The sequence below is a fragment of the Pteronotus mesoamericanus genome, unplaced genomic scaffold (assembly GCF_021234165.1).
Source record: "Pteronotus mesoamericanus isolate MK-2021 breed Mesoamerican mustached bat unplaced genomic scaffold, CSHL_Meso_final scaffold_85, whole genome shotgun sequence".
NCBI lineage: Eukaryota > Metazoa > Chordata > Mammalia > Chiroptera > Mormoopidae > Pteronotus > Pteronotus mesoamericanus.
The window spans coordinates 44,264,536-44,282,344 of NW_026555329.1; the positions used below are offsets into that span (position 1 = coordinate 44,264,536).

Here is a 17,809-nt window from a genome sequence, read left to right on the forward strand (position 1 = left end):
TAACTCACTTATTTTAGTACTGCCTTTCCAAGAACTCTCCCATTGATCTTAACTGTGTCTCTTTTCAACTATTCATCATTTTCCTTGTGTCCTCATTTCCCTGCCTACTGACCTGCATTTAATTGCCCAGCCCTATAACCTTCCTTACAACCTCATGTTCCTTGCTTCTCTCTCTTTTGATTGTACTCGACTGGTAAAAACCAACTACAGTATCTTATACCACACCTATATCTGTGCAACTGAACATTGGTAATGAAAACACATACAACTTTACTGACTGAACACACTTAAAATTTATCACCAAAAATCTCAAGTGGGTATCAGTCTTGGTTTCCATATGTAGAAAGCAGAAATATTTTAGTACTTTAACATAACATCCAAATAATGAGATAATTAGCATACTAGTTTATCTTCGTACTGCAGTAATTATTTATCTTTATACTACAAGTAAATAAAGAACTGATCAATGTTATTGCTTTGCTTGTTTAAGTTTAATTAATTGAGGATAATTCTTTTAAAAATAAGATTATTTTTCCTTCTTTTTAATGTAATACATGCATATTGTAAAACTTTTGGAAAATTTGTGAAAAAATTATATAAAAGTATTACTTTTGAAGGCATCAAGAGAAAATTATTTCTAACTTTCTGGGTAATATTTATTTGTGTTTGGTTACTTAAAAGTCTCTCCCTCTGTCTCTCTTGGAGGTCTGTAAGTGGGGTATTCTCTTGTACACATCTTCTTAAATTAATCCATAGAATAGTTATGACCAGAAACCCTTTTCTAGCACTCTGTTCATTAGCTGGTTGTCCTTCAGGTAGTGTCAAGGCCATTTATCTTGGAATAGGAGGGCTTCAGTTCCACACAGTCTTATGCATAGGAAACATATCAGTTAGAAGTGTGATCCATGGACCAGCAGTATCAGCATCACTTGGAGGTTTGTTAAAAATGAAAGTCAACAATCCCTATCTGTTTTGGGTTGAATTTTATCTCATCATATATAAAGTTCTAATCCCCAGTACCTCAGAATGTGAGCTGATTTGGAAATAGGGACTTTACAGAGGTAATCAAGCTAAAATGAGGTCATTAGGATGGGCCCTAGTTTAATATGATTTGTATCCTTATAAAAAAAGGGAAATTTGGATATAGAAAAATATGCATAGAGGGAAGATATTATCTATAAACTGAGTAGAGAGGCCTGGAACAGATCCTTCCCTTAGAACCCTCAGAAAGAACCAGCCCTGCAATACCTTGATTTTTATCTTCAGCACTCTGAAATTTTGAATAAATTTCTTCTGTTTAAGCCATGCAGCTTGTGGTACTTTGTTAAAGTAGCTCTAGCAAACTAATACCCACTATAGGGCTATGAGTCAGAATCTGCACTTTAACAAAATTATCAAGTGATTTTAATGCATGTTTAACTTTGGAAACATGTAGTTAGAATACTTTAAAGAGCAAGAAAGGAAAACCTAACTCAGACAGTCATCAACACTAAAGAGGAAGGTTACAATGGCTCCTAACCCTGGAGGCAGGTTAGAATTACCTTGAGAGCTTTCTAAAAATACCAGGGGCCTAGTTCAGGACACTTAAATAAAGACACTTTTGGATGAGACCCAGATATCAGTTAGTTTCCCAGAAGAATCTAATGGGAGGACAATTACTGATTTACTGACTTAAGTAACTGAAATGCCCTGCATAATGTGGGCCCTAGGTGTGGTGAATTAGGATTAGGGCTTTGACTTTGACTCTCTGCCCTCCATAGGTCTTTTTTTTTTCCCCCTGTCCTCAGATGACTTGCTTCAAGGTCACAGAGCTGTCACTGACAGCAGTTATGGCTGCATGCCTTGTCAATCACCTCTAGAGGAGAGGGAGGGTGCTTTGCTTTAGTCTAACAGTGCCTACTTATTGCTTTGGTTTCCCCTGAGCTATAGCTAAGGCCCAGGGATTACAAGGTTCTGAAATATTCGAACCTGGTTTATGTTACCTGTCCCAAATCAATAATGATTATGAGAGCAGAGAGGTAACTCTGATTGGTTCACACCAAAGAGGCTAACTTTTGAAGCTAAAGGTGGAATCATTCCCTTCCAAACTTCCAGGCTTTCATAGAATGGGAGAGGGCTATATAAAATCATTTGGTTTTAATTCAATCCATTTTAATGTTCCATGTGCCAATAAATACATAAATACAGTAAATAGGAAGAAAGGAAAGAAGGAAGGGGTGTAAGGGAAGGAGAGTCTTTGCTGAAGTAGAGTTAAATAAAGTGAGCTAAAACAGAAGGTTTCAATAAGATCCAGAATCTTGTAACATAATACTAAAATTGTACAGGTTTCCATCACTTATTATACCAAAACTGAACCATTTCAAATTTAATGAAAACAGACAATCAATAGATGCAGAACTGAAATGACAGAGAAATGCTAGAATTACCCAACTAATATTTAAAGGAATCATCATTCAAATGCTTGAACTAGCAATTATGAATATGCTTGAAACAAATGAAAAAATAGATAGTCTAAGCAAAGAAATAGAAACTTTCAGTAAAGACTTAGAAGATTAAAAAAAATGGATATTTTAGATCTGAAAAATGCAATAATAATAATAATAAACCAAATAAGTCAGTGGATGGGTTCAACAGCAGAGTGGTGGAAACAGAGAAGAGAATCAATAAAATTTAAGACAAAACACCAGAAATTACCTAATGAACAACAGAGAAAAAGTAGACTGGAAAAAAAAAAGACCTGTGAGTCCTAACACTCTTGTTATTGGCATCCAGAAAGACAGAGTGGGTTGAAAAAGTACTGGAAGAAATAATGACTAAAATCCCCAAATTTTGCAAGAGATATAAAAAGCTGAGGAAATCATAAAGACAGACCCAAAGAAACCTACGTCAAACACACATCATAATTCTGAAAACTTCTGAACACTAAAGACATAGAAAACATCTTGAAAGTAACCAGAGAAAATGACACCTTTTCTACAGAGAAAAAAAAAACAATACACTTGTCAGATGATTGCTCTTCAGATATTATGGAAGCCAACAACAACAACAACAACAAAAAGTGGTGCAGTAGTTTTCAAGTGCTGAAAGAAAAGAATGGTCAACCTAGGACCCTATAAAGAACAAAAATATGCTTCAGAAATAAAGGGAAAATGAAGACACTCTCAGGTGAAAGAAAAGTAAGAAAATTTGTCACTAATAGACTTACCCTAAAAGAATGGCTAAAAGAAATTCTCTAAATGGAGAGAAAAAGATAATAGACATAAGGGGAAAAAAGTACAGTGAATAGAAATATGGGTAAATATAATAGACTTTTCTTCTCCTCTTGAATTTTCTAAATTATGCTTGCAAGTTGAAACAAAAATATCAGACATTGTCTGATGTAGTTTTATGTGTATGTAGAGGAACTATTTAAGACAATTATAAACAGGGGAGCATAAAGATATCTAAAGGGAGGTAAGGTTTCTATATGTCATTTAAACTGGTAAAAATGAGAGTGCCAGTGGACAGTTATAAAATATGTGTATATAATGTACTATCTAGAACAATCACTTAAAAAGCTATCCACAGAGATACAGTTCAAAAATACTGTACATAAACAACAATAGAATTTTTTAAAGTATTCAAGTAACTTGGAGACAGGTAAAAAAATACAAAACATAGAATAGAATGGTAGACTTAAGTCCTAAAATATGAAAGATTACAATATAGGTAAATTGTCAAATATACCAATTAAAATTTAAAAGTTAGCAGAGCAGATAAAAGAAAAATATGAAAATATCACTCACATGCTATGTATAGGAAACTCATCTCAAATATAATTTAATTGGTAAGTTGAAAGCAAATGAATGGGAAAAGATATCTCTTGAATACATTAATCAAAAGAAAGCAGGTGCAACTATATTAATATATGATGAAGTGGACTTCAAAGAAAAGCTAATTATCAAGAGAGAGGTGGATTGCATCATAACAAAAGGGTAAATACTCCAGGAAGAGATAGCAGCTTTTAAATGTGTAGGAAGCAAACAGAGTGCAAAATTTGTGAATCAAAACTGTTAGAACTGAAAGAGAAATATTCAAATCCATAGTTATAGTTGCAGACTTCAAGACTTTATCAATGACCAATGGAATAACTGGACAGAAAATCAGCAAGGAAATATAAGAACTTCAACAACACCATCCACAGGATATAAATGACATCTAACAATAGCAGAATACATTTTTTCCATATGTCCACAGGACATATTTCATTGTAGATCTATTCTTGGGTCACAAGAAAAACCTCAACAAATTTAAAATAATTTAATCATGGAGTGTACTTTCTGACCACAATGAAATTAAACAAGAAATCGATAGTAGAAAGATAACATAAAAATCTCCAAACATTGGGAAACTGAACAACACACTTTTAAATAACCCATGGATAAAAGGGGAAGTCTCAAGGGGAGTAAAACAAATAATTAAACTGAATGAAAATGAAAATAAGCACATCAAAATTTGTAGGATACAGCTAAATCTGCAGGGAGAAGGAAATTTTCAGCATTAAATGCAAACCTCAGGAAAGAGGAAAAGTCTCAAGTCAGTAAGCTCCTACCTCAAGAGCCCAGGGGAATAAAAGAAAAATAAATATGATGCACATAAAAGGAAGGAATTAATAAATATTAGAACAGAAATCAATTAAACAGAAAATAAAACAACCAACAGAGAAAAATAAAAAAAACAAAGAACTGGTTCTTTGAAAAGATTGCTACAATTGACAACCTCTACAAAAACTGACAAAGATGAAAAGAAAGAAGACATGACAAATATCAGGAATGAAAGTGAGGCTATTACTACAGACCCTGTAGATATCAAAAGGATAATAAAGGGATGAATGACCATTTGCACATAAATTTGATAACTTAGCTGGAATGGACTACTCCAATAAACACAAATTACCACAGCTCACCCAATGAAACTGATGGCTGACAGTGGGGAGGGTTTTTGTGGGCTTGGTGTAAAAGGTGAAGGGATTGGGAAGTACAAATTGGTAGTTACAAAATAGTCACAGTGATGTAAATTTCAGGATAAGGATATAGTCAATAATATTATAATAGCTATGTATAGGGTCAGGTGAGTACTTGAAATATCTGGGGGACCTATCTGTAAAGTATATGATTATCTAACCACTATGCTATACATCCAAAACAAATATAGAACAGTACTGAATATAAACTGTAACTGAAAAATAAAACAAATATATACTTTGAATAACCCTGTAACTATTAATGAAATTGAAGCCACAATTTTAAAACTCTCTGAGGAAATTTATTGAAATTAACATTAATTCTACATAATCTGTCCTAGAAATTAAATGAGGATAGAGCACACCCCAGTTCATTTTATGACACTAATATATCCTTACTGCATTGGAAAAATGGAGATATTCCTATGTTGAGTCTTTAATCCATGGATTACCATAAGACCCAGCATATTAACAGGCTAAAGAAGAACAATCATATGATCCTATCAATCAATGAAGAAAAAGCACATGACAAAAATTTAAAACCATTCATGATAAAAATCTCAGAAAATAGGAATATAGGAACATTTTACTAACTTAAGAGCATTGCAAAATTCTGTAAGTTCTAGCTACTACAATAAGGCAACAAAAGGAAATGAAAGGCACACAGAATGGAAAAGAAGAAAATAAAATAGTCTTTGTTTGCCCATGACATAAATGATTATGTAGGAAATAGAAATATACAGAAAACTCAGAACTAAAAAGTGAGTTCAGCAAGGTAGCAGAATGCACATTAACCAAACCCAAATTAATGAATTTGTAGACACCAAAATCAAAAAATATAGTACCATTTACAATCTCTCAAAAATAAAAAGAAAATATTTAAGTGTAAATCTAATGAAACATACATAGGACTTGTATGCTAAAACATCAAAATTCTGATGAAGAAAATCAAACATTTAAAGAAATGAAGAGACATAAAAAGGATGTAAGTTGTCTCAATATTGATATGTAGGTTTAATGCAACTTCTGTCAAAATTCTAGCAAGACACAGCCATGCTTATTCTAAATATTATAGAGGAAGACACAGGATCTAGACTAGCTAAAACAATTTTGACATAGAACCAAGTGGGAGAAATTAGTATACTCAATGTCAGGATTTTTATATAGCTACAGTAATTGAAGGACAGATAGACACTTAGAGCAATGGAGAAGAGAGAACCCAGAAATAGGCCCAGATGATTTTTAACAAATATGTAAAAGTAATTCAATAAAAGAAAGATTACCTTTGCAACAAATGGTGCTGGAGAAATTGGGTATTCATGGGAAAAAACAAACAAAATAAACTAAGTTTCACACCTTATACAAAAATTAATTCAAAATGTATCACAGGCTTAAATATGAGACATAAAACTATAAAAATTTTAGGACATAAATAAGTTTTGGGGATCTAGAACTAGGCAAAGAGTTCTTAAACTTGACACCAAAGCACAATCCATAAAAGAAAAAATAGTAAATTGAATTTCATCAAAATTAAGAACTTTTCTCTATGAAGTACCCTGTTAAGAGGATGAAAAGACAAGCTGCAGAATTGGGAAAAAAATGTCTGCAATATACATATCTGAGAAAAGACTAGTACTCCTAGTTAAAAAAAAAAAAAAATAATACCACAGTAAAAAATCTGATTAGAAAATGGGCAAAAGACATGAACAGATATTTCTTCTAAGATGATATACAAGTGATATGGAAAGATGCTTAACATCTCTACCCACTAGGGCAGTGATTTTCAACCAGGGTGCTGCAAGAATTTTTAAAACATGCAATACCTGCCTATTTTGTCAGTGACACTGGTCTCTTTTCCCTTAGATTGTCAAATTTTAAAAAATGACAATAGCCAACACAATAATAAGCCTTCTGGTGTGAATCAAAATTAAACCTATCTTTTTTGTCAGATTGGCAAAAAATATAATTTTTGGTGTGCCACAGAATTTTAGTAATTAGTTCATTTGTGCCATGAGATGAAAAAAGTTTGAAGATAGCTGCATTAAGGAAATGTGAATTAAAACCACAGTGAGCTATTACTACTCACTTAGGATGAAATATAGTTACAATGCTAAATGCTGGTGAGGATGTGATGACACTGAATCATTTCACTTGCACCTTGCTGTTTGGAATATAAAATGGTATGGCTGCTCTGGAAAACAGTTTGGCAGTTTAAAAAAAAACAAATATGCAACCACCATTTGACCCAGTAATTGAACTCATGGGCATTTTTTCCAGATAAATGAAAGTTATTTTCATACAAAAATCTGTACAAGTATATTTATGGCAGCTTTATTCTTTTAAAAAACACGTTTATTTTATTTTATTATTATTTTTAATCCTTACCCAAGGACACTTTTTTTAAAAATTGCCTTTAGAGAGAAAAAGGGAGAGAGAGAAATACCCATGTGAGAGAGAAGCATTGATTGGCTCCTTCCCATATGTGCCCAGACCAAGGATCTCACATGCCCAGACAAGGACCTGGGATCGTATATGTCCAGAACCGAGTTTGAACTGTCAGCCCCAGCATGTGTCCTCACTGGGGATTGAACCCACAACTTTTTGGCCATGGAACAGTGTTCCAACCAACTGAGCCACACCTACCAGGGCACCATCTTTATTCTTAATAGTCCAAAACTGGAAACAGCCCAAAGGTGAATGGATAAGCGAACACGCATATCATGGAATATTACTCCTCAATCAAAAGGAGTGAACTATTAAAACATAGGGGGAAAACTTCATAACATTTGATTTGTCAGTGACTTTTTTGGATATGACACCAAACGTACAAGCAACAAAAGCAAAAATAGATGAATGAAATGACATCAAACTTAAAAACTACTTTACAAGAAAGGAAACAATCAATGTAATGAAAAGGCAACTTACAGAATGGGAGAAAATATTTGCAAATTATGTATCTGATAAGGGGCTAATATCGAGAATATATAAACATCTCCTACAACTCAACAACAACAGAAAACAATTAATTCAATTAAAAAATGAGCAATGGACTTGAGTAGACATTTCTCCACAGAAGAGATACAAATGGACAACATGCATATGAAATATGTTCAGAATCACTAATAATCAGGAAAATATAAATCAAAACCACAATCAGGTGTCACCTTATACCCATTAGGATGGTCACTATCAAAAAACCAAAATAACAAGTTTTGTAAAGGATGTAGAGAAATTGTAATCCTTGTGAACTGTTGGTAGAAATGTAAAACAGTGCAGCTGCTCTGGAAAACTACTGTTCTTCAAAATACAAAAAATAAAAAATGATCCATCCTGCATCCCCATTTCTGGGTATATATTTGAAATCATTGAAAACAAGATCTTGAAGTGATATATGCACACACATATTTATTGCAACATTATTCACAATAGCCAAGAGGTGGAAATAAGCTAAAAGTCCATCCATGGATGAATGGATAAAGAAAATGTGGTGGAATACATATAACGGAATACTATTTAGTCTTAAAAAGAAGGAAAACTTGAGAACATTATGATAAGTGAAATAAGTCAGTAAAAAATAATCACGTACTGTATGATTCTACTTATATGAGGCATCTAAAGTAGTCAAACTCTTAGAAACTGGAAGTAGAATGGTGCATACTAGGAGCTGGAGGGAGGGTCAAAAGAGAAGTTGTTCATTGGTCATAGAGTTTTAGTTTTGCAAGATGAAAAAAGATCTAGTAGAGGTTTGTTGCACAATAATGTACATATAGTTTACATAACTGTACTGTAAAATTAAAAATGATTAAGATAGTAAATTTTATGTTATGTGTTTTTCCCCTGAGTATTTTTAAAAAGCAGCACACTTGATACATGCAGTAATTTGTATGGGTGACCAGGACTTTATGCTGAGCAAATAAAAAGCCAATCCCAGAAGTGTACATGTATGATTATTTTAAAATATACATTCGTGAAATGAGAAAAACTATAGAAATGGAGACTAGATTAGTAGTTGCTAGGCTTTAAAGAGATGCTGGGGTCAGAAAGGAAGTGGGTGTGGGTATCTAAAGGCAATATGAGGGATCCTTGTGTTTATGGAACTGTGGTGATGGAATCAATCTTGACTGTATCAATGTCACTATCTTGGTTATCATGTTCTACTAGAGTTTGGCAGGATGTTGTGATTGGTGAAAATTGGGTAAAAGATACCCTATGATCTGTCTGTATTATTTCTTACAACTACCTGTAAATCTACAATTATCTCAAATAGAAAATTCTAGTAAAAATAAACTTCATTGAGGTATAATTTATACATATAAAATTCATTTTTTATGTGTACAATTTTATGGTTTTGACAAAGATCTATACCTGTGTACCCACTGCCACAGTCAAGATGCAGAACATTTCCATCACCTGAGGAAGATCCTCCTGCCACTTTATAGGCCATCTTCCCCACCCCCCAATCTTGGCTGCCACTGGCCTGCTTTCTGTCACTGAAGTGTACTTGGTCTTTTGTAAATGTTAGTATTTGCTTTAATACTACATATTTAAATATTCAGATAAAGGAAATTTTCTTCAACAGCTCACCACTGGTTTTATTTCATTTGTCTTCAATTCTTGTCTTAAAAATTCTATTTATTAGATTAAATTTTGGAATCTCTGTCCTCCATATCTCTTATCTCCTTTTTCATACCATTTCCTTTCTGTGATGAGAGAGTTTCTCATCTTTGTCCCTTAAAACATTGATTTGATTTTTTGTAGAGTTACATAATTATTTAATTATATTTTTAACTATCACCAATACAAATTCTAATACTGTTATGTGCTTAAATATATCTTGAAAAGTACCTGTAGGCTCTGCTGCCCATGTTGTTTTTCTAATTCTAACCTTTCATGAGTTCAGTTTCTTCTTCTTGGGTGTTATTCCATCTCTGCCAACAACCCCCATCACCACCACCACTGAGTCACTATCTATATTTGAATCTTGTATCAAAGTTTTTTCCTTTTTTATTTATGAAACTCTCAATGAGGAGTTTTGTGATTCTATTTAAGGCTATTATGTAAAGCTGAAGCATATTATATACCACTAATAAAGTATCTCTGACTGAAGTACAACATATATATGGAATATACAATTCATAAACTTCTTTTATAGTCATCTATTACTTAATAAATATAAAGGAATTAACTGCGGTACATTTTTTCATGTTTTTTTTTGATAAAACCAATCTTTGAGACAAAATTACCTGTGCTTTAGAGCCAATTTTGTTTCATGACCAAAAAAATCTATGCATTTTGAATTTATTTATCCTTTTGGAGAAAACTAATTCCTCCTTCAATTTTGCAAGGAGTTTTTTGCTACCTTGAAAAGTATTACAGATATCTAGAAATTACAGATATCTCTTTGATTCCCTAAATTCATTTTCTCCCAAAATCTTTAAAACAACAACAAACAACCCCAACAACCATAACAACAGTGAAACCCAGTCACAGATGTTAAACATCCAAAAATTCCACTAAAATTAAGGTGAAGGGGACAAATAGTTAAAGATTAAAGTATATTATTAAGGAAAGAAACGTTAAAATGTGATACTGTTCTTTCTTTTTTTGAAAGAAGAAGTTTGTCATTAAAATACTAAATTCTGTGTTTTCCTGGAAAGAATGACTTTTCTTTAAGGAGTAACTGCATACAATGGAGATTTTTACCACAGGATGTAATCTGTGGAAACATTATTTACCTTTTAGTTCAAGCTTCCTATTACGGCCTATTGCCTACATTAGACACCACTGCCAATAACACAGCCAGTCAGTGCTACCTAAGGCAGAAGGAGAGGCTCTTTGAAGAATGGGGAGGGCCTTCCAGTTCAAAATGTCATGATATTCACATTTCATGATATACCCTTTCCCAACTCTCTATTAAAATACTCATGAAGACATAGGAAAATACAAACAATTTTGAAAACCAAAGATAATAGTAAACCATTTGATAGCCACAGAAAAACTCTATCAACGACTGAAGAGAAGGAGCTGGATGGAGACCCGAAATTGTGGCCTCTGCATGCGTGCTTTACTTTCTGCAAAAGCATAGATTCATTTAACTAGAAATAAAAAACTACAAGTTTTAAGCTAAGCCAAAAAAGTCACTATAGCTAAAATATAGATAAGTGGAAATCCAGGCATGTTGAATTTTTTTAAAGGATAAGGCAGTTGATATAGGGGCAGTCTTTGAGAAACATTTAAGTACAGAGCAGTATTAGAATCTATATTGGTGAAAAACTATTGAAAATCAAATCAGCTGTTTAAGACGCAAAGATGAGAAGTTCTTTCGGTCATGGAGTAGGTGGTTGGTGTGGGGTGCTAAATATTTGGAAAGCAACTTTTGATTGAATGTCGTCTACTTAGTAGAGGAAGATGATATAAGACATGAATTAGGCAGACATAACTCTACAGTTGAAAGAGAATCTGTTATATTAGGTAGTTATACTTAATTTTATATATATATATGTAGTTTTCTAATGTTTAATTACATATGTTATATAGTATATATATTAGACATTTCCTACATGCACATACATTAATATGTATAGAAAATGTGGTATATCTTATGAGGAGAATGAGTAGCTACATATGCAACTTTAGTTAAACCAGGCACCTGGGTTCTTTGTTATATCTGTGAAACCAGCAGAATTTTGCGTATAATTGTGTGAGTGTGGTTAGCATGCAGTGTGCCAGTACTATTTTACTTTGATAAAGGTGCTAGTCATAATATAAATTAATGAATAGAATACAGTTTCACTTTTGTTCCTTAAAAATCGTTTGCTCTTTAGAATGGATTTTTTTTTTTTTTTTTACCAATTTTGCTTTAAATGACCATCCAATCCTTTCTTAAAGAATGAATGTGTTGAACCTATACTGAACACTGGTAGCACAATAATGAAAATTATTTATATAGTCAACCAAAGAGAGAGATGAAGACAAAACTATGAGGACTGAAATTTATAGAAGCTCAAGGTGCCTCAGAAGTGATATCTAAGATGAAGGACAGGTAAGAGTGAGCTTGGCCAAAGGTCAGAGAAAGTGGTCTGGGCAGAGCAGGCATTGGCTGCAAAGGTCTGGGACTGAAAAAACATAAGGAAGTAGGAGAAATTTAGCATAGGCAGAACACTGAATGAACAGTGAGAGTTGGGAGATGGAAGGAGCTGTCAGAACAGGGAGGAATGCTAAGAGTTGAGACTAGGAAGCAAGTGATGGGCAAGTGACACAAAACTCAGAAGAGTCTACCAAGGAGTTTTGACTTAATCCTTTAAAAACCAAAGTATAAACATGAACAAGTTTAGACTTCAGAAAGATATCTGTGACTACTGTCATATTGGAGGAGAACCAAGGTGTCTAGTGAGGAAGCAGAGGCTAATCACTTCAGGGAATATACAGCATTGAAGAATATTCAAAATATATAACTTAACTATAGTAGAAACATTAGGTGGCATTACAGCATAGTGATATGAGCAAAAGCTCTGGAGCCCCATGGACATAGTTGCTGGGTTCACTTAGTCATACTCTCAGTTTTCTCATTTGACAAAGGGACTGTTGAAACTTAATAGAGTTGTGAAGATTGAGTAAAATAATGCATACACTTGCTTAAAACTTAGTACAGGATCAAGATACGGTTACTATTATCTTTCTAGTGATTGTTATTTTATCATAGGACATAAAGCAAAATGCATTTTTATGAGTTCTTGTCCTTGCAAGTTTTTATTTCCCTTTCATGGGCAAAATGGGAAAAGAATATATCAAAATCTACATAAAGTTTACTTGTTATTTATCAAAGCAGAGGAAAGACAAAAGAAGAAACCTCTCATGTTTTGAATTCACGTATCTATTGTTACCCAAAAATTGTTATAGGAAACCAATCATACAAACCCAAAGCTTTAAAAATAATGACAACTCAGTATGTGTATGTGTCTATGTGCTGTGTAATGTGTAAAAAACGTCCTATTATTTGGTATGCCATGTGCTGAAGTACCCATAGAAGTTACTTACCTCCCCATGTGAGTTTTCTAAATGTTCTGAAACATACCAAAACAGTGCTTGGAAAAAATCAGCTGTCACTACTTTTTCTACATTTCCCATAACACTGCATCTTTTTTTTTTTTTTTCAGTATCTCAACAGGCAACCATTAAAATAAATGCTGTATCACTGCATAACCAGGTTGATACTCTTTCTAGTAGGAATAGTTGGAATTTCACAGCTTGATATCTTGTCTTGTACCCTCAGCCAATTCTACATTTTAGATTCTGTTATTTAAAGCACCTCCTCATGATGCAGATTTTGCTGCATCAATTAGGAATGCTATCAGCTGCAAGTAATAGAAATTCCAGTTAATCATGGTAGAAAAATAGTTTGTTTTAATTACTTACAGGTGCTAGGATGTAGCTAGCACTAGTTCACTTAGCCAGCAGTGTTATCAGGAACCTAAGCTCTCCACTGTTTACTCTGCAATCCCTCGCCCTTAGTTTTTCGCCCTCATTCTTGCTGGGTCCTAGCTGTAAGATAGCTAGCTGCCTCCTATAGCTAGACACCTAGGACTGCCTGATGTCTAGCTAGTCCTAGACATCAATGTGTTCAAAGCAGAAACACGGGGGAAGGAACTGTATAAGTAAATTCCCTGTTTGTATGTGTTCCTTTTTTAAAGAAAGCTCCCTTAGTTGTCTCTCCCTTACATCTCATAGGTCAGAACAGTCTCCATGGCCACTTCTAATTCAAGGGAAGCTAATAAGAAAACCAGTACTTTACTTTAAAAATTCTCTATAGTAGGAGACAGTCAGAAGAGAATGGAGTTGAAAATGCTGTTTGGTGAGAAGATGTACTAGTTATGTATTGCTATGTAAATTACCCCTGAATATATTGTATTTCACTGTGTATAATGTGCATTTTTTTGCCCAAAATTTTGAGGGAAAAATAAGGATGCTCATTATACATGGGTATGATGATTACATACCATGGGGTATAGTAATCCCTTGTATAATACGCACAGAAACATGAGCGCACACATTCATGGCAAGATATGATAGGACTTTAAATAAAATAAATGGTTTACTATCTTTCACAGCTTGTGTTTAGGTTAGAAATCAGAAGCAACTTAGATGGGAGTTCTGAAGTCTACCATGAGTTTGTAGGGACTCGACAGTCTCAGATGCAGTCATCTGGAGGCTTGGGGGGGCTTCAGGGTCCGCTTCTAAGGTGGCTCATAGATGTGGTTGGTCAGTTGGTGTTGGCTATTGGCTTCTCTTCCTCCCCAGAAAGCCTCTTCACAGAGCATGATGACTGGCTTCCCACAGAGCAAAGAATTCAAGGGATCAAAGAAGAATCTGCAAATATCTTTTATGACCTACTCTAAGAGTTCACACACCAATCCTTCTATTGTATTCTATTGATCACACTGGTCATACCTATACAATATGGGAGGAAACCACACAAGCTTCTGAACACTAGAGGGTGAGAATCGTTGGTTGCCTTAGTTTTGTTGACACCCATGGTGACATTTTTACAGCTTTCTATGCTCCTTATCAGGAATGAAAGAATGTGTGCTGAAGTAAAGGAGATGTTCAATCTAGAGTTGCATTTAGCTGTCAAGAAATAGTTACCCATACCTTGTCACATCACTAGAAAAAATTTCTTCTAAACTACCAGTCATCAAAATAAAGAAAATAGGCATGAAAAGGGCATGAATGGCATCTTCTGCTTTCTTATTCTGAACACATTTTCTTAAAAAAAAGCCAGACATCACTGGGTGATTTTTAAGAAAATCATAAGAAAAACTCCATGCCGATAACAGAATGAATAGCATGAATTATTTTTTCCAGGGATGGTCTGCTCATATGGTATATCTACCACAGGATCTATGATGTTTTAAATAAAGTTTTGAATTTTAACACATATTTTTCTTACAGAAGAAAGTAAAGGCAATTTGATCCAATAAACCCAAATTGTAACCAATTTGGTTTACTTGCCTAGGCTTTTAGGAAGGTCCTTTAACCATTAGCGTAAAAGAACCTTAGCCAATTTAGTTATCATTAATTTTCAGGTTCTTTCTGGTTGACTTTAGGAACTGTAGTTCAAGATAGTGGTGACCAACAATTCTTCAAATCAGGGCTGAACACAAGACTTCTTCAGAGTCCAGGCTCCCATTCTGAGGGGTTCCAGCTTTTAAGCTTAACATATCTCTAAACTTTGTTTACTTGAAGGTATAAATGCCTCTACAATATTTTTATAATATATATGGCCACTGATTTCACTGACTAAAGAATATTTGCAATATCCATTATACTAGTGGCAAAGTCCCTGGTATATATCAGATTTGAAGATAGTTAAAGCTATCTTATGATAACTTCATCTGGAGTTGGCCTTTTGATTAAGATCTTTCTCATGCTAGCTCACCACCCCTGGGGTGTGCACTCATGATTAGCACAGATAGCCAGCCCAGAGGTATAGATGAAATGTAACACATGTGGATACATCACCTATCTATGCTGAAGTATTTTAAAGAAAGTTACAATCTCATAAAAACCACTCATTGGAAAGCTGAACAAGGTCACATCCCACCACATACAAGTACCCTTTATTATGCCAGTCCCTTCAACTGAGCCAAGTTCCTTTATTAAAAATGAGTAGTATTCACTCTGGCCTGGTGGCTAAGTTGGTTGGAGAGTTATCTTGTACACCAAAAGGTTGTGGGTTCGATTCTGGTAGGGCACATGCCTAGGTTGCAGGTTCAATTCCTGGTCACGGTGAATATGGGAGGTAACTAATCAATGTTTCTCTCTTACATTGATTTCTCTCTCCCCCCTCCCAAAAAAAATCAATAAGCATATCTCGGGGGGAGGATTTAAACAAATATTTTTTTAAATGGAGAGAATCAAGATGGTGGAGGACTGAGTGAAAGTCTCACTGACCTCCTCCCAGGACCAATCTGGAATTACAACTAAATTGTGGTGAAATCACCTGGAACAAATAACTGAACAATAGAGAGAGAGGAGCCTTATAACCTCAGAGAGACAGAAGAATCAGCTTCAGCACAACCTAACTGGTAAGGAGTGCATCAAAGAACTGAGAAGGTGGATAGGGCACCCATGGAGGGCAGCACCCATAGGACATTGAAACAGCCAGTTGGATCCACATGAGATGAGCGGGGTCTCAACCATATGCAGGAATCTCTAGCCTACAACACTTAAAGCCCAAAAAAGTACACAGATAACAGACAGCTGCAAAAAGCAGCAGGATTGCTCTCAGCCAGAGACAGGTGACTGGAGACACAAAGAGCCGTTTAAAGGGCCAATGCATAAACTTTTATTTACAGCCATTTACCATGGTCTCTGGCAAAGGCGAGGGCAGAGTGGGCTAGAGATGCCTGAGGAGAGATTGGGGAAGGAGGCTTTGGGGAAAGAACTGAGAGAGTGGCTGGCAGGATCCCAGTGCTGACTCCTCCCCGATATGGCAGCAGCCATCTTGCTTAGGCAAAGCACTCCCCTGAGTGACAACAGTTGAGAGGACACAATAGCCCGGCCCTCAGGAGAGACTCAGCCTCACACTGCGGTGTCTAAGCTGCCTGCTGAGTGCAGAGTGGCCAGATTAACAGTTGAAGGAGACAGCCACAGATAGTAGATTCCTGGAAGTCTTGAATAGACTGCCTAAGGGCAGACAGGGCAACATCTGACATCATCAGAGGCAGATCCAGGAAAAAACACCCCAGCAGTCTCCTACCATAGAAGTTCACACCACAAAGTTAGGACGTCAGGACAGATCAATTTAAGAAGCAGAAGTAAAAAAGAAGAGTCTCACAAATAACGGGAAGACAAAGAAATACGCCCCAGTTGAAGGGAAAGGAGGAATCCTTACATAGAGAACTAAATGAAATAGAGGCAAGTATATTATCAGATATTGAGTTCAAAACAATGGTTCTAAGGAAGTTCAATGAGCTCAGTGAGCTCAGAGAGAATTACCAAAAACTGCAGGGAAACTACGAGGAACTTAATGCAAACTATATCAGCATGAAAAAGGACACAGAAACTATCAATAAGAGGCAAGAGGAAATGGAGTATACAATATTTGAATTGAAGAACATAGTGGAAGGAATAAAAAGCAAGCTGGAGAGGCAGAGGATTGAATCAGCAAGCTGGAGGAAAAGGTAGAAAAGAGCTCCCAGAAAGAGCAAGAAAATCAAAAAAGACTAAAAAAGAATGAAGAGTCATTTAGGGAACTGCAGAACAACTTGAAATGTTATAATATCTGTATAATAGGGATACCAGAAGAAGAGGGGGGAAGGGATAGAGAACCTATTTGAAAAAAATAATGATGGAAAACTTCCTTCATTGGAGGAGAAAAAAAGTCACCCAAGTCCAGGAAGCGCAGATGGTCCCACTCAAGAGGAACCCAATGAGGCCCACTCGAAGACACATAATTAAAATAGCAAATATCAAATACAAACAGAGAACCCTAAAGGCAGCAAGGGAGAAAGAGATAGTAACATATTAGGGGGCCCCGATATGGCTAGCAGCTGACTTCTCATCAGAAGCACTACAAGCCAGAAGGAAATGGCAAGAAATATTCCAAGTCATGAAAAGCCAAGGCCTGCAACCAAGACTGCTCTACCCAGCATGACTCTCCATTAAAATGGAAGGCAAAATAAGGAGTTTCTCAGGCAAAAGAAGGCTAAAAGAATACACCTCCACCAAACCAGCACTGCAAGATATGCTAAAGGGACTGCTCTAAGAAGATGAAGAAAAAGAATTTATGAATACCTAGTTCCATTC

At 35.1% G+C, this 17,809-nt stretch overlaps 1 protein-coding gene across 11 annotated transcripts in view; it reads left to right on the forward strand.

Annotated features, from left to right (window-relative positions):
* Nucleotides 1–17,809, forward strand: part of SUGCT (succinyl-CoA:glutarate-CoA transferase) — a 976,712-nt gene that overhangs the window by 740,347 nt on the left and 218,556 nt on the right. The gene's annotated exons all lie outside the window — the stretch shown is intronic.